We start from the raw sequence: 20,967 nt of genomic DNA, 5'->3' as shown, positions 1-20,967 counted from the left end.
CAACAGAATTTTTATTTTTTATAAGATTTCTTTACGCGTCTATTTATGCATAAATTCCATTTTAAGGAGAATAACACTATCGAAATAAAAATCAATCTTTTATGCATCTTCCTATGCATAAATTCATTTTAAATGAGAATGACACTTTTGAATTGAAAATCAATCTTTTATTCATCTTCCTATGCACAAAATCAAAATTGACGAAAATAACTCTTTTGAACTAAAAATAGATTTCTTTATGCATCTTTCTATACATAAAATTAAAATTGATGAAAATAACTCTTTTGAAATAAAAATAGATTTCTTTAAGCATCTTTCTATGCATAAAATCAAAATTGATGAGAATAACACTTTTGGATTAAAATAAATTCTTTATGCATCTTTCCATACATAAATCCAATTTAGTAGGAATTACACTTTTAGAATAAAAGAATTTCTCTTATGCATCTAGTTTATGCATAAAATCATTTATGATGAAAATCACACTTTTAATATAAAAAAATATCTTTTATGCATACAAATCATTTATGATGAAAATCACACTTTTAATATAAAAAATATATCTTTTATGCATAAAAATCATTTATGATGAGAATCACACTTTTAATTAAAAAAATATCTTTTATGCACCCATTTATGCATAAAAATCATTTATGATGAAAATCACACTTTTAATATAAAAAATATCTTTTATGTATATGTTTATGCATAAAAATCATTTATGATGAAAATCACTCTTTTAATATTAAAAAAATATTCTTTTATGCATACAAATCATTTATGATGAAAATCACACTTTTAATATAAAAAATATATCTTTTATGCATATGTTTATGCATAAAAATCATTTGTGATGAAAATCACACTTTTAATTAAAAAATATCTTTTATGCACCCATTTATTCATAACAATCATTTATGATGAAAATCACACTTTTAATATAAAAAAATATCTTTTATGCATAAAAATTATTTATGATAAAAATCACTCTTTTAATATAAAAAATATATTCTTTTATGCATACAAATCATTTATGATGAAAATCACACTTTTAATATAAAAAATATATTTTTTATGCATAAAAAACATTTATGATGAAAATCACACTTTTAATTAAAAGAATATCTTTTATGCACCCATTTATGCATAAAAATCATTTATGATGAAAATAACACTTTTAATGTAAAAAAAATCATTTATGCATATGTTTATGCATAAAAATCATTTATGATAAAAATCACACTTTTAATATAAAAAATATATTCTTTTATGCATACAAACCATTTATGATGAAAATCACACTTTTAATATAAAAAATATATTCTTTTATGCATAAAAATCAATATGATGAAAGTAACTCTTTTGTAATAACAAAATATACTTTTATGCATTATTTTATGCATAAAAATCCATAATAAAGAAAGTAACGCTTTCATAATAAAAAAATTATCAATAAGTATCTTTCATAAAATTTAATTCTATTGAAAATCATTCTTTTATAAAAATTAATCAGTATGCATCTTTCTATGCATGAATGAAAATGATGCTTTTAGAATTCTCTAATGATGGGGATTACTCTTTTTGATTAATTCACTAAAATTAATTAGAAGTGCACCAAGAGTATTTAAATCATTCTAAAGTAAACATTTTTCTACTTATTTAAGAGAAATATTTTGAAAAACTTGATATTATTCATTAATCATTCATCTAGGATAAAGAATGGTTGGATTTACTAGAGAAGAGAGGGGAATGCCTTTTTGCAATGAGGCATAACATCATTTTTAATTTAGAGAAGACAAAAGTCATAAAAACCATAAAAGATTAGAAAAGAGAAGAATCTCCAACTTACATTGATAATTTGAGAGCTTTCCTTTGGCTTAATGGTTTGAGGATTCTACTCTTGTTTGGAAACAAGAGTGGCCACCAATCTTTTGGAAGAGGAAAGGTCAAAAACTAATGAATTATGAGTAAAATTTATTTTTTTTGGCACTTGGGAGAGGCAGGGTAACAGTGCAAAAACACTATTGAGTTTCAACAAAGGGGAAGGCTTCTATTTATAGGAAAAAGTGAGCTTCTAAGCAAGCAAACTGATTCTAGAATTTTTTGGATCAGTTTGGTCAATTTTTGACCATTTTTAGGTCAGTTTTGCTCACTTTTTGGATCTAGTTGAAACAGGAGAGAGGAGAGATAAAAATATCTCATTATTTGGGAGTTTAAAACTCATTCAAGCATGTGAAATAGGCGCCTCCTTCATGAGGGAAATTCCCCCATACTAAGGTGTCAAAAATGCATCATTTCACCTAAATATCTCTTTTTTTTAACTGCTATTAACCTTGTCCTTTGTCAACTCTTCATCTTATGTGAGTATTTACTCATTTTTGGGAGATTTTTCTTTTATTCTTCTATTTATCTCCTCCCTACATTTGGATGAATTTTATTGGACCATAGAAACCTTAATTTAAAATTTCGAAAAAATCTTCACCCCTAGGATAATGCCTCTTGGACAGATTATACTTAATTTATTTCTACCACGACAACCTCGATCCATGTTCCTATCAATACAAAACTTCTTGTTAAGTTTCTTTATTTATGATTCAATCCGATTTTTTATTTAACTGATTCTGGGATTCTTTAAATAGGTCGGCTCTCCACATAATCATGGGGTAAAGATACTCATATAGAACGTATTATTAGTTAACAATTCATTCAAAATATCTCATTCATATCTTTAACACAATAATGGTCCATTGGACTGATTTTTTTTTCCATCTGAACAGTCCTCCATGGGGGTTTCAATTTTTTTGATTTTTAATTTTTCAACCCTTAACTTGATCCATTGGACAAAAGTTAACAGTAGCAATCTGCCAGCACAATCCACTAATCTCATAGTGATTGGCTGAAGTCATTAACATCATTCCAGTTAAGAACATCATCACAAGGACTCATCCCATTCATCCTCATTGCGGTTTCACTTAGCTTATTACATTTCAACCAAATTTCAGGGATCATCATTTTTCAATCAGAATCCAAATCAACTCATCAGTTCTCAACCAAAATTTAAAAATCATATCAACCACATTCGAATTCATCATTTGGATAGCATTAATGCTTATAATTTCAAGTCTTAGATTTACTCATATATACTGCTAGTAAAGAGCTGCAGTTATACCCTCGATATATATGGGTAGTCATGGTTCTTAAAACTATAAGGTAAATACCATCATGTCTAGGCCTCAAGCAAGTCAGGGATTCCATATAATTATGGTGTTTCCATCTGAAGACCCAATTACCAATTTACGAATTTCAGTTTGAATATCAAATTGTATGAATTTTATCACACAATTATAACCTTTTAGTGCTTCTTGATAAATTTTTGACATATTTGGCTTCTCAGCAGTTGATCCTCATTAGCCAAATGGCTCTGATACCAACTATAAGATCCCTGACCCCACTGCGCAAAAAATTCTGGGGTGCTAGCAGCGGAAGTAGCACTTCTTGCGCGGGGCAGGGTCCCACACTCGGTGTAAGAAAGCATTATGGGCCCAAGGCCATGGACAACTAGTAAGTAGGTGTGAACTCTTGGGTGGAGTATAAATACCAATGTAAATGGGATTATGGGTCATTCATGATAATGTTATCTGTTCCAAGAATCAATGGTGAGCTTCTCCCGTGAGATGCTAAGTGGTGACTCCTTCATGAGCCACTCCCTTGGTGAGGGACTAACCCACCCCTGTTACTTTCTTTCATTGGTATCAGAGCCTGGCTTTTGATCCATGATTTTTAATTTTTCTTTTCTTCTTCTCATTTCGTGAAATTTCTGCTTCATTTGATTCATGGGGGAAGGGGATATGGCTAAGGTAGAGTTTGTGGTTCAAATCTGAGCACATGGACCTATTTTTTTTGAATGAGTGGACCAAATTGGGAAAAATTTCTAATCTTGATTAGCAGTTGTTAATCAAGAACGTTTTTTTGTTTGGGAGCTTTCTTGCAAACCCTAGCCATGGAATCTCAACATGAGCAAAGGGCATTGAGTCTCTCATGTATCTAGCAATGTTTTATGAAGTATTTCACCTATTTTCCATGAGCAATGGGGCTCCCAATGTGGCTGAAAATCACTACCAAAGCTGTCCACGTTTTTCACCAAAGTGACCCTAATCTTCATCTCCTTCAACAAATTCAAGCATTAAGGCTTCCCGGGTGACATTGGTGAGTTGCTCCATCACTTCCTTACAATTTTGAAGCATTCTTTCAAGCTATGGAGTGAATTAGGGTTTTATTACACATAAAATCCTAATTTTCAGAAATTGGACTTTAATCATGGCCATTCATGCTGCTCTTTATGCATTATGAATGCTTGAATGCTACACATAGCCATTCAATGCTATGCCTTGCATATTGGCATAAGTGAGCATAGCTTTTGGCACATTTGGGGGATTGAATAAAATGTTTTGGGTTGGAAGCCCACTTTTTGGTGACACCATTTTTCATTGCCGGTTGCACGTTTTTGGTCATAACTCTCTCATACGAACTCCATTTTTGGAGTTCTAGTACTCAAAACGATCGGCTCGTTGTCCTCTTCGAGACGAGCTATAGGTCTTGAGGTGCAGGATTCAGCAAGTGCTCTCTGTTTTCACTTTTGTACTGGATTTTCTAGTCCCGAGCAGGAACTCGCGCCCAGAACACGACCCGAGATCACCGCTCCGTGACACTTGGATGTTGTTGATGTATGTGGAAATATATTGACATTGCCATGAGTGGATGTGATGAAGGAAGCACTATGAACCATGTATTATGATATGAATGAGCATGAGTCATGCTATAAATCAATTGTAAGTCAACTCTACTCATTCATTTGAGCTTGTAACTCACGATTTTATTCCTAGAATCTAGAATGAAGTAAGGGTACCTTGGCATTTGGAGGAGAGGCCAAGGGGAGAATGTCTTGAATCTTCCTTACCGTTAGTGCCGGGTAACGCGGTAAGGAAGAGGATTAGGTACTTGGTGGTAAAGAAATGGCCTCAACCTTCACCTTGGGTGAAGGGGTGAGAAGTGCTTGGCCGGGAGATCGGCAAGCATCGACGCGCTTCATCGACCACTTCATTCGACTTGAGCAAACAAGCAAATCCTCTACATCGACTTCTTATGCAAAAGGACAAAATTGATGCCATAAGGTCACATGCTCAGATGGAAAAATGATTGAGGATTGATTTGCTTACAGTGGTCAAATGCATAAGGATTTTAATACTTGATTGAGATGCTTTGATTTGATTGAGATTTGGTGCAAAAAGAGGGGAGACCATGGCAAAATTTTTACAAAATTTGCCTACTTGCAGCCAGGACAAATCCTTGAATTTCTAGGGTTTTTCAAAAGCTTTTCAAATCTGTCCTGAAAGCTCTTCAATCTACCCGAAAACCTCTTTCAAACAAGCTAAAGATCACCCAAATCGGCTAAGAATTGAGCGGTTGACATCAAGAGTTGACTTTCAGTCGGTACAGTTGACTAGTCAAAGGCTGTTGACTTTTTCAGATCTATTTTTGGGGATTCTTATTCGTCTCGTCAAGAGCTTCGCATCGATATAAAGATCACCCAAATCGGATACCGTTTGAATAGAGAAAAAAAAATCAAGTAAGTGGTCTTTGCAAGGAGGGATCAATTACGCGCATGGAAATGACTAGAGGAGGTCAAAACAAGGGAGCCCGGAATGAAAATGATCAAAGACAACCGGAAGCAATGATGGCAACGAGTTCATCAACGAGGAATGAAGAAAGTTCAACCATAAAAGCATCATCTCCAGATGAATCTCAGCCAGTAGAAATGCCTCAATCTTTGGGAACTACTCCGCTAACAGTGGACATGATGTTAATGGCTATGGAGAGTATGTTTCAAAGGATTGAAAATAACCAAACAAATCGGCAACAACAATTTAGTGAACACCTCATGGAACGGTTCGACAAGCGACACCACTACCTGGATGACGTGATGCAAAGAGGGTTAAAAGACTTGTAGAAAGCCATTAGTGCATTGGCTCCTCTCAAGCTCAACCAAGAAGCCGATATGAATGCAATAGATGGTGTACATTATGATGCCAAACATGATGGAAAGCCTTCTATGCCAGAAGAGAACAAAGTAAGACAAATGATGCCACCTCAAATGATGCCACATTCTTCTTACATGGACAAGGGCAAGAGACCTATGGGTGATGCTTCTTATGAGAGATCCAATGCCAGTATTCCAAGAACTTCATCCTTTATGCAAGATGCAAGAAGAGGGTATGAACAGAAGGGATTTAAAGATGCAGGTGATTGGCAATTGGAAGATGAGCAAATGCATAGACACTTGGGTGAAGGAAGAGGATTTGATGATCCAAGAGCACGACAGAGGGGTTCAAGAATGCATGGTGATTTTGACAATGCTGTGAAGGACAAAATCATATTTAATAAGTTCAAAGGAGAATCAATCTCTATTGAAGACTTTGAAGAGTGGGCAAACAAGATGGATCTCTACTTCGAAATCAGCCCAAGGAGCGAGATTGCCAAAGTCTACTTCGCCTCACTTCATCTTGAAGGTTTTGCTCACACTTGGTGGAGGAGGAAGCAATCTCATGGTTATGTCATCACTACTTGGGAAGAATTCAAGAATGACATGGCAGAAGAGTTTACTTCTCGCATGCAAAGGGACAATCACATTGTGGAATGGGACAAGCTAGAGCAAATCACTACCGTGAAGGAATATTCTCATAAGTTTCTAAAGCTTCTATTATACTTGGACGACTTTGATGAGCATTATCTTGTTGTCAAGTATATAAGGGGCTTGAAAGCTCCTATTGGTGGTGATGTCAAGTCTCATGAACCCGCCACTTTGAAGAAGGCAATGATGCTTGCAGAAATTCATGAAGAGAAGTACTTGACAAAGTGGGCTAGCAAAGGGAATATCAAAGGGGAAGTGATCACAAGGACTGACATGGGTTCTCATGCAAACACAAGACCTAATCTTCCAAGATTTCCTACTGTGTATGGTAGAGGGTCTAATAGACTTCCATTTAAACCACCATTTATGTCCAACAAAGCTACATACAATGAGTCCAAGCCAGCAAATGGGGGTTCAAAAAGCAAGGTTATCAAGGAGGACCGTTTGCATGAAATGAGGCTCAAAGGTCTATGTTTCAAATGTGGAGAAAAATGGAACAAGGATCACTTCAAAGTATGCAAATCCAAGGATATTTCCATAAGCTACATTATCACTGAGGACAATGCTAATCATGAGGAGGAGGAATTCCTTGAATGCAATGATGCCTTAGGATGGGGAGATCCTCATGAGGGTGGAGGTTCTCATGATGATGGTTTTGATGAAGAAAATCCCGAGTTTCCTTTTGATCCGGGTGGGAAACTAAAGTTTGCTCATGACAAAATGGATGATGGGATGCCTCTATGCGTGTGGAACGAAAACAATAGTGCACATACTACCTTGTGTACAATCTCTCATGATGCTTATGCGGGAAGTAAGGGTGCCAACACATTGAGATTGAAGATCAAGGTGAATGGGAGAACAGCATATGCACTCATTGATACTGGAAGCACGCATAGTTTTGTCAATAAAAGGTCTTTGAACACTCTCAAAATGCAACCAACTTCTTTACCAAGCACATGGTGCAAGTGGCCAATGGTGATTCAATGGGTTGCAATATGAAGTGTCAAAGTACAGAATTGGAGTTGTCCAAGAGCTACTCTTGCAAAGTTGATCTTTTGGTGATTGAGTTGGGACCAATTGACATAGTACTTGGATGTGATTGGCTGTCCACTTTGAACTCTTTTACCATGAACTTAAAGAAAAGTTTCATGAGTTTTGTGCATCATGGAGGGGTTATTACATTGAATGGAATGCAAGGGTCTAAGCTCTTCATGATCAATGCTACTCAAATGAAGAAAGAGTTCAAGAAAGAGGGCTATGTTTATGTACTACAGCTTTGCAAAGAGGAAGATAATAGCAAAAAGGATTGCATCGAAAATGTGGACATGGTTAAGCTACTCAAGGATTATGAAGATGTGTTTACCATGCCAAAATCAATGCCGCCAAAGAGGAGTGTTGATCACGCTATTGATTTGGAACCAAATGCCAAACCAATCAACAAGCCTCCCTATCGCTTGTCAAAGGTTGAAAAGGAAGAGGTGGCAAAGCAAGTCAAAGAACTCATTGACATGGGATGGGTTGAACCAAGTCAATCTCCTTTTGCTTCTCCGGTGCTACTTGTGAAGAAAAAGGATGGTACTTTCTGCATGTGCATTGATTACCGTGATTTGAATAAGATCACCATCAAAAATCGTTTTCCAATACCAAGGGTGGATGATCTTTTGGATGAGTTGAAGGGTGCCACATGCTTTTCAAAGATTGATTTGCGTTCCGGATACCATCAAATAAGGATGAAAAGTGGTGATGAGTTCAAAATAGCATTTCGTACAGAAAGGGGTCTTTACCAATTCATGGTTATGCCGTTTGGATTATGCAATGCACCGGCAACTTTTCAAGCATTGATGAACAAAGTGCTTCAACCTTTCCTCTACAAGTTTGTATTGGTCTTTTTCGACGACATACTTATCTATAGCAAACATGAGGAAGTGCATTTGAAGCACGTGAAAGAGGTTTTGGAGGTCTTGAGGCAAAACAAGTTGTATGTTAAGGAGATAAAATGTACCTTCATGGCACATGAGGTGGAATATTTGGGTCACATTGTGAGCAAGGATGGCATTTGTGTGGATCCAAAGAAAGTGGAATGTATTAGGAATTGGCCGGTTCCTTCAAACACTACTCAATTGAGGGGATTTTTGGGGTTATCTTCATTCTATAGGCGCTTTATTGCCCACTATGCAGAAATTGCAGCCCCAATGATGGACAAATTGAAGAAGAAAACCTTCTTTTGGGATGCCATTGCCAACAAAAGCTTTGAAGATATGAAGAAGATGCTCACATCAGCACCTATTTTGGTATGTCCAGACTTCACCAAACCTTTCACAATAAGGGCGGATGCAAGTGGAAGAGGGATTGGTGCGGTACTTTACCAAGACCATGGAGTCATTGCTTATGAAAGTAGAAAGCTGAATGACAAAGAAAGAGAACTCCATGTGTATGAGCAAGAGATGATTGCTATACTCCATGCTATCAAGAAATGGCACCATTACTTATATGGGAGTCATTTTTATGTGAGAAGTGATCATAGGGTGCTGAAGTATTTCCTCACACAACCCAATTTGTCTCCTAAGCAAAGAAGGTGGGTAGCAACACTACAAAACTATGATTTTGAAATCACATACACAAAGGGCAAAGAAAATGTGGTTGCCGATTCCTTGTCTCGTATGTGGGCCTGCTGATTGTATGCTATTTCTGAGGTGCATAAAGATTGGATCATGGAGATACAAGAAGAGTACTTGTTTGATGAAGAAACCTCACAAATAGTGCAGAAATTACAGCAAGGTGTATGTGGAGAGTTACCCCATTATGAGCTGAAAAATGGTCTCCTCCTCTACTACAAAGGAAAAGTCTATTTGGTTCCTACTTCATCATTTATCAAGAAGATCATGGAAGAGATGCATTGTACTCCTATGGTGGCTGGTCATTTGGGTGTCTACAAAACCTTTGATGCAATAAGGAAAAGTTTCTTTTGGAAGGGGATGTGGAAGAGCATTCATGCTTATGTAAGTGGGTGCCGGTCATGTCAATTGAACAAGGATCCTACACATAAACCGGGAGGTTTGCTTCAGCCATTGCCCATTCCTGAAGGCAAATGGAGTATATATCAATGGATTTCATTACTAACCTTCCGCGCACAAAGAAAGGGTGGGACAGCTTGTATGTTGTGGTGGATAGATTGACCAAAGTGGCCCATTTCATTCCTTCCAAGGTCACATATTCAGCCCAAAATGTTGCCAAGCAATTTGTTGATGGGGTTTTCAAGTTGCATGGTATGCTGTCACAAATTGTGAGTGATCGCGATGTCAAATTCATGAGCACTTTTTGGAGAACATTGTTTGAATATATGGGAACCAAGCTTACTCCAAGCACCGCCTATCATCCCGAAACCGATGGTCAAACAGAAAGAGTAAACAAATGGGTGGAAACATATCTACGCCACTATTGTCATGATACTCAAAGCACATGGGATGATTGGTTACCTTTGACTGAGTTTGCTTACACCTCAACATATCATGTGAGCATTGGCATGTCACCCTTTGAGGCTTTATATGGTTACAAGGTCAATTTGCCTATGTTGGTGGGTTCATATGAGACTTCTAACCATAATGCCAAGGAGGAAGCTGAAAGGATGCAAGCTTTGTTGCAACAATGCAAAAGTAATTTGAAGGTTGCACAAGAGAAAATGAGACAATATGCCAATGTTCATCGAAGACCATTGGAATTCAAAGTGGGAGATTGGGTTCTTTTGAGAATACCAAAGTCAAGATATGCGTCTTTGAAGGGAAGCACCAACACCAAACTAGCTCATCGCTATTATGGTCCTTATCAAGTGATACGAAGAGTTGGGGAGGTTGCATATCAACTCTTACTTCCATCTACAACAAAGATTCATGATGTGTTTCATGTCTCTCACTTGAAAGGATATGTGGGTATGATCGATCAAATGGTTGATGAGTTACCTCCAATGAATGAAGAGGGAATGATTGAATACATTCCAGAAGCTATCTTGGGTACAAGGAAAAAGGTACTTCGCACTCGTACCTTGGTGGAGTATCTTGTTCAATGGAAAGGTTTACCTAAGGAAGAAGCTTCATGGCAACCTATTTCAGCATTGGAGGGATATGAAGCATTGATAGAGCAATATGGGTTGGTGTAAATTCAGCCACATGGAACATTCTTCTCCGAATTTGGGGTATTCATTTGAGGTTTCGAGGACGAAACCATTGGGGAAGGGATGGTTTGTAAGAAAGCATTATGGGCCCAAGGCCATGGACAACTAGTAAGTAAGTGTGAACTCTTGGGTGGAGTATAAATACCAATGTAAATGGGATTATGGGTCATTCATGATAATGTTATCTGTTCCAAGAATCAATGGTGAGCTTCTCCCGTGAGATGCTAAGTGGTGACTCCTTCATGAGCCACTCCCTTGGTGAGGGACTAACCCACCCCTGTTACTTTCTTTCACTCGGGGCCTCGCCCATGGATATCTGGACAAGAGACTAATCCGTCGGTCTTTCCAAAACCGAACCCGGAAAAACTTCCTTTGCCCGAAAAGCACGGGCGATTCCACCAGGATAACTTTTCCCTAACGTAGTCAAAAGTCTTAACTAACTGAACTGATCTGACCAAACTCGTAAGTTCCATAGTCAGATCAAGGGACAGATTGCACTTGGATCATAGAGACCAACGCTTTTTCCTCATCGAGAGGCATAGCCGTTGATTCTTTTTCCATAGAACAATTTTTGTCCGGGATTTACTTCATCTATCAAACTAAACAGAAATTGAGTCTCGATTTACATATCCATCAGTCCAGCCTAACCCCATCCAGTCCCATGGGTTAGCCAACCGCCGAACCACTGTAGTGATGGGATCCAATTTAAAATTTGGTTAGGTTTTGTCCCAGGTACCAGGGAAAAGAGTTCCCACGCCCCCTAGCCGGATGTTCATGCAAACATAAACTAGTCACACCACTTACACACCCAATATGAAATTGCCTTTTTCTCAGCATCAGCTATCTTTAAAACAATCCTTTAATGAAACCATTGTGTCATTGATCACAATCCTCAAAATCTCTGGTTGAATCCTTATTTCCAATCATTCCTTCATTGGAGTATCTATGGCATCATTGGCAACTAGAACGCTCACCACCTATCCACTCAGGGGCCTTTTCAATAGTTCCTATCCCATAGTACCCAAAATATAATCACTTTAAGATGGAATCTCCGTTGAAGATTAGCAAAATCAACCAACAGATCCATATAAAAGAGCCATGGACTCATCCGTTGAGGACCAGCAAGGTCAATCAACCGGATCCATGCCCGGTTTCAGAAAACAACTCTTACTCCTTGTTCCAATATCTTCCACGACGCACGTGTGGGTATCTTCTGTGACCCAGAGCCCGAGCACCGTATGGTCAGCACCCTCTAGGATCCTTTGCAGGTCACCTAGCGCTTCACTCATAGGCTGCTTCCTTGGTCCCTCATCCACCATACCGAAAGCTCACCATTTAAATCGAACCGAGGCTGGTCAAGACCTCGGCGGACCTTGCTACGCGAGACGTCCTCCGTTGACTCTCCGTCAGCTATTGCAACTTTATCAGAGCAGGGTTTGCAAGTTCGGTTTAACCCTGATGGTTGTTATGTTGAAGACTTTAAAGATAAGTGCAGGTTGGTTGCAAAAGGCAACAGAGTGGGCAAAATGTTTACATTGAATGTAAACATGCCTGAAGTGAGTATTGCGATGTTTGCAAATGGTTCAGGAATTGTTGCAGACACAGACATTTGGCATAAAAGAATTGGACATGTGAACGTGCAGAGAATGAAGTCTATGCAGACTAAAGGAATTGTAACAGGGCTACCAAAGTTTAAAGTTGAAGGTATACAAAAAATATGTAAAGCATGCCGATTTGGGAAGCAAACAAAGTATGTATTTCCACGTGACAGAAATGTGAGCAGAAATGCACTAGATGTTGTGCATTCAAATGTATGGAGTCCTATGAAGACCATGTCTATGGGAGGCTGCAGGTATTATGTGACATTTATTATGATGACCACACAAGGAAAGTGTGGGTATACTTCATGAAGGAGAAGGGTGAGGTGTTCACTCATTTTCACAATTTCAGAGTTATGGTTGAAAAGCAAACAGGGAAACATGTAAAGTGCCTAAGGTCAGATGGAGGGGGAGAGTACTTCTCCAATGAGTTCTCTGAATTTTTTAAGAAGAATGGTATTCAGAGACAGTTTACATGCAGATACACTCTGCAGCAAAATGGAGTTGTTGAGCGAAAAAACAGGCACATTGCTGAGATTGCGCGAGCATTGATGGGAGAGAAGAATATGCCGCATTAGCTATTGGGCTGAGGCTATTTCTATAGCAGTTTACATCATGACAGGACTCCAACTACAGCCATACATGATGTAACTCCAGAGGAGAGGTTTACTCGGTAGAAAACCTGATTTGTCTCATCTAAAAGTCTTTGGATGCATTGCATATGTGCATGTGCCAGATGAGCTGAGACCTAAGCTGGATCCAAAAGCTGAAAAAATGTGTGTTTATTGGGATACAGGTGTTATAACCCTGCTACACGTGAGTTGAGGGTAAGTAGGGATGTTGTTTTTGATGAGATGAGCAGCTAGTATGCTGTCAAAAAAGAAGCTGTTGGGGCTGATGTGAGTGGAAATGTGGTTGCACAGAATGCAAGTCCAGCAATCACAATCTTTGAGTGGACCAAGAGAGTCCTCATCTAATGGTTCAGTTGATAAACCATGGAGTGGCAGGCTACGTCATAATACCAGTCTTGCAAATGTGATTAGTATATCACATAAAGGCAAAGAGAAAGTGATTGAGCCCCTTAGTATGCCTGACATTTCTGCAAGGCATTCTCATGTTGATGGAGAGTCTAATGGCTCGGGAGATGAGCCTTGATGAGGATCTTGGGATACCAACTATGAGAACACTTGGTGTAAAGAAGGCTATGGAAGCCATGAATGCAAAGCTGCGAAGATCTGGGGGAGAGTGAAGAATCCTGTGCAGAGGTTTACATATGATGGTTATGTGGCACATCACTATGCATACATGGCAAAAGTTGTGCAGGTTGTAGAGCCCACATGCATTGATGAGGCTGTTGGAAATGTGTGTTGGGAGAAAGCTATGGATGAGGAGCTGGATGCACTATATGGAAATGAGACTTGGGATTTAGTGAAATTGCCTGAAGGCAAGAAAGCCATTGGATGCAAGTGGGTGTACAAAGTAAAACATAACAGTGATGGAAGCATAAGCAGATACAAGGCTAGATTGGTAGCCAAAGGATATGCGCAGACATATGGCATTACTTATGAGGAAACTTTCAGCCCAGTTGCCAAGATGGCACAACAGCAGTGAGAGTTACGATAGCAGTGGCTGCGTCAAAGCAATGGTCTTTACATCAGATGGATGTAAAGAATGCATTCTTGCATAGGGATTTGTAGGAAGAGGTGTATATGTTGCAGCCACCTGGTTATGAGGATGTGAGTCACCTCGAGCATGTTTGTAGATTGAAGAAAGCCTTGAATGGCTTAAAACAAGCACCAAGAGCATGGTCTGACAAGATTTCTAAATATCTTGTCACTATTGGCTTTCATCATGTAGCCAATGCAGATTTCTCGTTGTATGTGAGACACAGTGATAGAGGGATAGTGCTTGTTGTCATCTATGTAGATGACCTGATCATTACGGGGGACCATGATGTAGAGATCTTTGATATAAAGATCTTGCTTAGATAGAAGTTTGAGATGAAGGATCCGGGGGGAGCTCAAATATTTCTTAGGAATTGAGGTGATTAGGTTACCACATGGTATTGGAATATTGCAGAGACAGTATGGCTTGGACATGTTGTCCAAGTATGGTATGACAGGCTATAAGCCTATCTCAGTGCCATTGGATCAGAATACAAGTTGAGTGCAGATTCAGGAGAGATTTTGGAGGATCCTACTATGTTTAGGCACATAGTAGGAAGCTTGATCTACATGACGATCACCAAGCCAGATTTGAGCTATGTTGTTGGGTTGGTGAGTCAGTTTATGCAGGTTCCTCGGAAGCTACATTTGGATGCACTGAGACGCATACTAAGGTATGTGAGGTCTACTTTGCATTGTGGACTATTTTATGAAACTGGGACAGAGATATGTGTACATGGGTACAAAGATGCTGATTGGGCTGGTAGTATCTCAGATAGAAGATCTACTAGTGGCTTCATGTTTTCTTTGGGGAGTGCTGCTGTGACTTGGAGCAACAAGAAGCAGCCTAGAGTTGCTCAGTACAGAGGCTAAGTACAGAGGTGCTGCTATGGCAGCATGTGAGGTAGCTTGGTTGAGAAAGCTACTTGTAAATTTGGGTCTATCAGTGTGGATAGACAAGTTGTCATTTTTTGTAACAACATTAGCAGTATACAATTGGCTGTATACAATTGGCCAGGAACCTAGTTTTTCATGCTCGCACGAAGCATATAGAGGTCCACTAACATTTTGTCAAAGAGAAGGTTTTGGTGGCAAGAGACGTTGACCTTGTTTATTTCATCACACAGGATCAGATCGCTGACATCTTCACCAAAGCATTGGGTACATATAAGCTCTACAGATTCAGGGCTTCGCTTGGTGTACATGAGATGGAGTTGAGCTCGAGGGGGAGTGTTAAGATATCGAGCTCATCTAGTGAGGCGGTGGACACTGATGACCCGCCTGGGGGATAGGCCCCACACTTACACCACTGGCATGGTTGGTAAAATCATGGGTGATATGCGGCCAGTGGGTGGTGGAATGACAGGCTGTGTGACAGCCATTCTAGAGACTAGCATAGTTATAGTGCCAGCTCATTTAGTTGGGTTCGCACTATAGAGAACCCTAGTATATATTTGGTTGAGTACACTTTCATATTGTGTGTACTCTTATCTTGTATATGGTGTGTTGAGTGTTGTGTGAAGAAGAAGATTTTCAGCCTCTCACCTTGTGTTTTCTCTTTTAGGGTTTTGTGAGTGTGTGTGTGCTTGCAAGAGCTCAAGCTCTTTTCTCCCCTATATCTTTTCAAAACTCACATGGTTGAGCTAGCTTGATGATTATTTTTCTGGAGAAAAGTTTTCTGAGAAGGATAAGGTGAAATGTTCTACTAATCATTTCAAGGCAGTGCAACTCTTTGGTGGAACGTTATTAGACAGGGAAAATGCAAACCAAAGTCATGGAAAGAATTCCAAAAGAAGATGATCAAAAGGATTTCACAAGAAGGATTTCAGAAGATGATCAAAGTCATGTAATATGGTCTTGTAACAATAATGAATGATAAGGGGGGGGGGGTGTTGTGCATGGGTAGTACATATATGGGGATTGATCAGAGTCCAAAATTTGAATGCATGGAGAAGGAGTTGGATCCCATACGTCAAATAATATGGTGCAATTTCTATACTTTTTGCCACCATAAGATGGCCTTATTGTTCACTTGCAGTTTTTGGCTAGGGAACATTTCAAGGCACATTAAGTTTGGCTATGATTCCATAAAGTGTCCCTTCTCTCACTCCCCCTCGTATGCAATGTGACCTTTTCATCTGTTTTGCATTACATTGGGTATTAGACCACTCCAAATGTAGGCCATCATGATCTTTCACCTTGTTTTCCATTTTTGTCTATACTTTGTGCCTTAGAGCCATGTACCTTGGGGACTTCCAACACATTAGCCTAATGTGTTGTAGAAAAGTGAAATATATGTATGTATGTATGGATAGCTAGGTAGGTAGGTAGATAGATAGATAGATAGATAGATGTATAGATAGATAGATAGATAGATAGATAGATGTATAGATAGATGGATGGATGGATGGATGTATAGATGGATGGGTAGCTAGCTAGCTAGCTACCCATCCATCTATACATCTATCTATGTGTAGATAGATGTATAGATAGATGGATGGGTAGCTAGCTAGCTAGGTAGATAGATACATAGATATATAGAGAGATAGGTATATAGAGATAGATACATAGATATATAGAGAGATAGGTATATAGAGATAGAGAGAGGGATCACTAGAAAAAGAGAGAATACTAAGCAATGCAAAAAGGGAGACAACCATTGGTCAATAGAAATATAAAATTCAAAGTGCTTAATGTGGGGGTTATTTGTTGGTGATGCTATACTATTCAAAGGCTTGGCAAGCATCTAGGGAAACTGAAGCTTGTAAATAATTTTTGGAGATGCCCTAAGTGGTAATTCAAATTTGAATTTAGCTCATATAAATTTCCCTTGTGGTGACTGTTATTAACAAGGACACATGTCAGATAACTCTTGTAAAGTTTTGAGACACGTACTCATGAAATTATCCTCTTGATTAAAGAAGCTCAAATATTTGCAACTCAACTACCAAGAAAGCAAGGTATATAAACAAGATTATAACATGTCTACCATTGACTGTAGCCAAAGAAGTGAACATCTAGAGAATAAGAACTCAAATCTAAGTCCTAAACAAGAGGGAGAAATGTGGAGAGTTTGGTTCAAGTAATATTAAAATGGCTTGAAAGTGCTATAAAGGGACTTTTATCAATAGCTATCGGTGCAGTGGTTGGCCTCACGCATTGTACTTTAGGGTGAGGATTTGATTTGTATACATAACCCTCAATGAATGCATGGATATGTGCTCAATTACAACATGGAACACCTTTGAACACCCCATGTTGAAACACCTTTTAAGGAAGGTACATGGTTGTCCACATGGACTCACATGATGTGCTTGTGCACCAATATTGAGTGGAAATGTTGAAATGTGTGAATTAAGGTATTTTCTACTTGGCACATCTAGGATCTTAGATGCATGTTTTCGAAGGCACAAGAGAACTAAGTTAAGGATATACAAATTGAATTTTGTCAAAGTTATGTGAGTGGTTTGGAATGGGCTTAATGATTCAATTGTAGATTAAGGGGGGGTGATGGCTAGCTGGAGGTGCACTTGTGTGTCTGTTTGTGTTTGTGTGTGCATGCAAGCAAGAGAGAGAGAGAGAGAGAGAGAGAGAGAGAGAAGAAGAAGAAGAAGAAGAAGAAGAAGAAGAAGAAGAAGAAGAATAAGAAGAAGAATATGATGATGATGATGAGATGAAGAAGAAGATGAAGATGAAGAAGAAAAAAGGGACAAGAGAAATTGAAGAGAAGGGAGGGAGGCACTAAGAGACATGATAGAGAGAAGGAGAACATTGTAGCTTGGAAGTCCATTAAAAGAATTACTTGAGCTGCCTAATCATTTTTATCAAATTATAGTGCAATAATTTTGAAACTAAGATGGCCTACACATTACTTGCCACCAAAAACAAAGAAAGAAGATAAACATTTATAATATATTATGGTGCTATACCCAAGATATCACAATCTCCCACCATGCTTGTAAGAAATGAGCATGGAATTATTTAGAGAGAGCCTCATATGGCAAGAGTTTAGTTGAGTATCTAGAGTCTCACTTATTCATATGGGGGGAGAGGAACCTTATAAAGGTGAGGCTTAAGACTTGTATTGATTATACATTTTCCCATTTAACTTATACTTGGTTCCTACAGGCGGTCCATCTTGATGATCAGTCATATGCACAATTTGTCCCTTTGATTCTCCTATGAATGGGTGCACATTAGGAGGAATGACTGTTGCTGGGAAAAACACATGGCTAGAAATATTAGACCTCTTTGGGGAGCTACTATATATAGTGAAGCCATAGTGTGCATGTTGTTTATCTATTTTCTTGTCTACATCAATCCAATGTTCCACTTCAAGGTTGGTCCACTCCTTGGCTCCTCACTTACTTCCATGCTACAACTGCGTGGACGATCATTCCATTGATAATGCACAGGAATATTGTGCATAAGAAGATTGAGAGAAGTATTCCCCATTGCAAACTCTTCCTTAGAACACTTTTGAACAAGATTCCTAAGTTTCTTTGCGCCATCTTTTAAAGTTGGCACTTCTGCATCCCATTTACTTGCTTCTCAGTAGCCACATAATGATTCTATTATGCACAATATGTTATGCATAATGGCCCTAGAACCATTTTATATGGCCTTGTGCCAACTCTTGGTGCATGTTAGAATGGCCCTAGGGCCATTCCAAAGCTCACTTTGCAAGGAAGAAGAGCCCTAGTACCATTGTAGTATAACTTGTAATACATGTTAGAATGGAATTGGGGCCATTCTATAATCCCATGATGGTGCATTCTAAAATGGTACGTAATTATTTCTTGTTATAACAATGTGCATTGGACAATTTATACCCTCTAGTACTTTATAAGGCTTTTAACTCTACCATACACATAAAATCTGATAAATTAGCTAGATAAAAACATAGGATTTATCAATTTTACATCACTATAAAGAACATGATCATGTAATTTCTTAGCATTAAAATAGTTTTTACAATAATATACAAATAATGGGATAACTCTCTTCATCCTCATAACATAAAGGCTTTCAATCGCACCTACAGGGTTGCAACTTGTTATAGTTGGTTAAGGAACTATTTCAATTGGTTGGGAACTACATGCAATGGAGATATATGCTTTGGTTTGTGGTTATTCATTAGGAATACCTACCCAATATCTAATACAACTGTCCATCTTTGTAAGGCTTATAAGCTTTGATTGCACCTCTTCACTTCTTAGAGCACTATCCAACCAAGCATATTAAATCTCCTTTTGCTTTGAGTGTATATCCTGACATAAAACCGTTGCTAAAAGCGTCAATGAGAATGGGATCTTGCATACAATACAACCTAATACATTGATCGATGATAGTGACCTTGTTGTATTATCATATCATTTCACTCTCTCATAGTCATGATTTACAAGATCTACATCCAAGACATGACTCGCCAAGACAAAAAACCAATCATAGTCTTTAAAAGCATCTTCCTTACTCAAGAAAACTCAGCACACTAAAGAGTTGGGATGCACCACTGCATGGTGCATCGTGCCTATAAATAGTTTGTTCTATCCTCGTACATTGTTTAAGGATTCTTGTAGATGCATAACATTGGTGATCTTTAAGAATGCAAGAAATACATATTGTGAGAGACCTGTACCACCAATGATAGCCATGATTCCATTAATACTACAAAATCCTCTCCACACTCCATTGCATCTCCCTAAGAGGACACTCTATACTATCCAAAACACATAATCCAATCGGCATTAAATTAGTGAAGTATCGAGAAAGAAAGTACTTTCCCTTCATCTCTAAGCTCACCACCAACAGAAACATTCCAAGGATAATCATTAGAAGCCGACACAATTTTGGGGCTCGTATAGTGATAATCCAACCACCCCCACTATAATGATGATGAGAAGAGGGAGACCTCCTATTTGACGAGGATGTGGTATGACGTCGTGGAATAGGTGGTTTTTTACATCCAATGGGGTTTTCAGGATAGCCTTTGCAACTTGCAACTTAGCCTTTATCCAGTGTCTATACTTCCATTTGCAACACATGATAGACATTAGTATCGACATAATAAGAAGTGGCTAGCTCTTCCCAATTGGGGAACTTCTTTTCACGATCCAATTTACTAAGTTGTTCTTGGATGACTTTATCCTGCTTCAGTAGTGGTACACAGTCCACCATGTCAATCTTGTCCTCAGTAGCACCCTTAGAAATCAAGATCATTCCCAATTTTAGTTTGGACTCGATGATCTTCACCTCCTCATCTTCTATCCCGCATAAGCATCTAAATTTAGAAGGATTGGGATTTCTTACTTGAATTGTTCCTTTTTCAACACCTTCTATTATTTCTAGCCAGGTAGTAAAGATATCGTCTAAACAAGCAACCATGTGTACTGCTTCAATGTAAAATAGGCACCAATCATGTTTCTGTATACTGGCAGTGAATTTCTATAAATATAAATGAACAAACAAAAAGTAAACAATAAGAATATCCTAATTATAACTTATTTAAAATTTTTAAACAAGCTAGAAAATATAAGAAATAACTACTTACAAGTCTATTTGAGCAAGATGCATGCCCATTTACAAGTCTAGGTATCAGCCTTGAGGGTTTGTGATAATAATACCATTGGGCCGTCAAGTGCCTGAGTATATCACTGTAGGCTTATTGTTTAAACACTACTTGGGCCTCCAAATTTGCCATCCTTGAGATAGCTACACAAAATTTTGGGGGTGCATCAACGACAATACGAGCCTGTCGAACTGTATAAATATCCCTCAAATGATGCATTTTTTCAGGCAATTAAGTCCTTAACATGACCTTGGTAACATAGATGGAATGTTGCCCATCTA

Source organism: Cibotium barometz, chromosome 51 (assembly GCF_041138505.1).
Source record: "Cibotium barometz isolate CiBa-2024 chromosome 51, ASM4113850v1, whole genome shotgun sequence".
NCBI classification, from domain to species: domain Eukaryota; kingdom Viridiplantae; phylum Streptophyta; class Polypodiopsida; order Cyatheales; family Cibotiaceae; genus Cibotium; species Cibotium barometz.
The sequence above is the reverse complement of the archived record's forward strand: the minus strand, read 5'-3'. Positions refer to the sequence as shown.